Source organism: Phyllostomus hastatus, unplaced genomic scaffold, assembly GCF_019186645.2.
Source record: "Phyllostomus hastatus isolate PE091 unplaced genomic scaffold, TTU_PhHast_1.1 phas_scaffold_1674, whole genome shotgun sequence".
NCBI lineage: Eukaryota > Metazoa > Chordata > Mammalia > Chiroptera > Phyllostomidae > Phyllostomus > Phyllostomus hastatus.
The window spans coordinates 7,231,076-7,233,798 of NW_025334011.1; the positions used below are offsets into that span (position 1 = coordinate 7,231,076).

Below are 2,723 nucleotides of genomic sequence, written 5' to 3' on the forward strand. Positions count from 1 at the left end.
TATAGCAAACTATATTTGGGAGAATATTTGAAATATAAAATATTGTTCACTTAAACTTTTAAAGTGTTTTTTGTAGAAAGTTAATTTTATTCAGCACATTTGTGATGATTTAGTCTCAGATTATGACCTCAGTGATGCAGCTCTCAGTAACTCGAGTGCTGTAAATGGAAAATGCAGATTTCTTAGCATGGGGAACATTACTACAATACTTTCTCCTCACAAAATATTATTATTATTTTAATGCTTCACAAATTTGGGTGTCATACTTGAACAGAAGTCATGCTAATCTTCTATGTATCATTTCAATTGTAGTATATGCACACATAATATTATTTTAAAAGTAAGATAAACAGTGGTTCTGTCATATTAGATTAAAAACTAAGAGTAGAAGCTTAGTGGATCATATCCATGATCAATGTTCCAGAAGTGACTGGCAGCAGTGTGAATGCTCTACTGTATACAGGGGATCAGATGGGTAATGTTGTAATGACCTGAACTCAGGCAGCAGCAGAGAGAATGGACATGATGACCTGAATTTACCAGTGTTTCAGAAGTGGGGAAGGGGCATGGAGAAGAGGAAATGTTAAAGGGAAAGTTGAATATAAGTGCAATTTAATAGCTTGGATGAATGATTGCCTGGCTTTTCAATGAGCGACGAGACCCAGGTTGCACAGTGTTGAGCAGTGACTGAGAGATGAGGAAAAGCTTTTTGAAAGCTCCATACAACTGTATAACAGCATGGCATTTAAGACATTTAAAAGTCTAAACCTACATTTTATTCTCATCTCTTTTTACTCTCTAATAAACCTTTTCCTTACCCCCAGTGTCCCCTGTCAAAGATCTAATACGTCAGTGACACAAACCTGTTATGCAGTTTCCCATCTAGTGTTATTTATAGCATCTTTTTTTCCAGTGTGAAATGACCCTTCTCTCACATATCTGCTGGTTTAAATCACACCAGTGCTACCAGGCTCCCCTGGAGCGTTGTGTGTGCTTCATCCCCCAGACAAGATCTGTTACTCCTTCTTCTGTGTCTCCATAAACATAAGTTCATAGCTTTATTACAGTGCTCATCACATCAAGCTATTTTAAATTGCATGCTTCAGTCTATTTTACTAGAACATAAGTGCTTAAAGGCTTAACTTGCTTTGTTGTATAAATAAAACGTTCCTTATGTAAATTGCTATGTATTATTTAACATTAATTAATTAAGACATATTTACCTACTCTCGTCATTCACATGCTAAGTTGCTGATGTTGCAACCATAGATCTATTGTTATGGTCCCCGCCCTCCCAAAGGCAATCGATGACACAGATAATCAGGGAGACTAATAAAACAGAGCACCATAAGTTTAGAAATCCTGAGGATGATGATAATGATGATGTTAGCTAACAGTCATTGAGCACCTTTATGCGCCAAGCATGGTTCCACGCATTGTGCATGTATTATGTAATCTAATCTCACAACAACTCAGTGACAAGGAAAGTAGAGAATACTTTCATAGGTATCACTAAGAAGACACTAACCAACACTAGGAATCAGTGAAAACTTCCCGCACAAAGTGAAGACCTGAAAAATGACTAGGGTTTGGGCAGGTAGAAGGACGAGATGGAGAGAGAGAGAAAGGGAGAAGGGAGTGGAGGGGAGGGAGGAGGAGAGAAGATGTGTGTGTGTGTTTGGGTTAGAAAAAGGAAAAGTGTTTCTAACAGGAAACAGAGGCCAAAGGTCAATCAATATATGTACTTAGTGGATGTTGGGATTTGTACTTCCAAAGTCAGAATATATTACGGAGCTTAATTCCTTTAGGAACAGTCACAAAAAGCTAAAAACTAGACCAGATCCATCATCTTCATTGTACAGATATGAGCACTGAATCACAGTTGGAGGAACGAGGTCCCAATGCCACACAGAGTTGTTGACGAGAGTCAGCTCCCAGGCCAGGCTCTTTCCAGGGCTCCACGCTGGTGCCTCTGTGGATGGTTAAACGGGTTCTACCTCAGCCAGCCAGCAGTAAATGTATGCACACAAATAATGCATTAGGATTCGCAGCCAGTGCACCTCAGTGAATGTTCTTCTCTTGATTATTATTTAATAAGAAAATTATAAATTTGGGGACATAATAGTACATATCTGTACTTAATCTCTAAACAGATGTGAACTAGAAATGATTCCTCTCAATCTTTTCCTCAACACATCAGTTTCATCCTAAAAATGTGTCATCACTTTTTCTCTTGTAGGTTATAATAATTTCATCTTAATCTTATCCCTGGTGGACGGTATTAGTTTAGCCTTATTTTGAGTTGTAGGAACATGGCCGTTGGAGGCAGAGATACTAGGGTAGGGTCTCAGTTCTGGGTCTGGCACTTACCAGCTATGTTACCTTGGGCCAGTCACATGACGTCTCTTGTGGGAATTTAAGGGATAACATGCATACAAAGTACAATGCACAGTGCTTGCTACATGGTACCTTTCGAAAACATTTAACGTGCGAGATATGCTTTTTAACACCAAATCATAAAATCACAACTAAAAAGAGTCAGCTGCTTTAGTCCTTCACTTTGCTGATAGGCTCTGTAGGCTGGTAAAGTTTTTACCTGCTAACATGAAATCCCCATTTAATTTATGGACTTCGTAAGAGCAAGGACTATGGATTTCTTATATATTCTGGCATCTGACAACGTGACAAGCACACAGTGAACACATAAATAGTGGTTGGATTAT

General features: G+C 38.5%; 1 non-coding gene across 1 annotated transcript; it reads right to left on the reverse strand.

Annotated features, from left to right (window-relative positions):
- Positions 1-229: 229 nt before the first annotated feature.
- LOC123831380 lies at positions 230-332 on the reverse strand. Its single transcript, XR_006787902.1, has one exon. It is a non-coding gene; the product is annotated as a U6 spliceosomal RNA (small nuclear RNA).
- Positions 333-2,723: the final 2,391 nt, after the last annotated feature.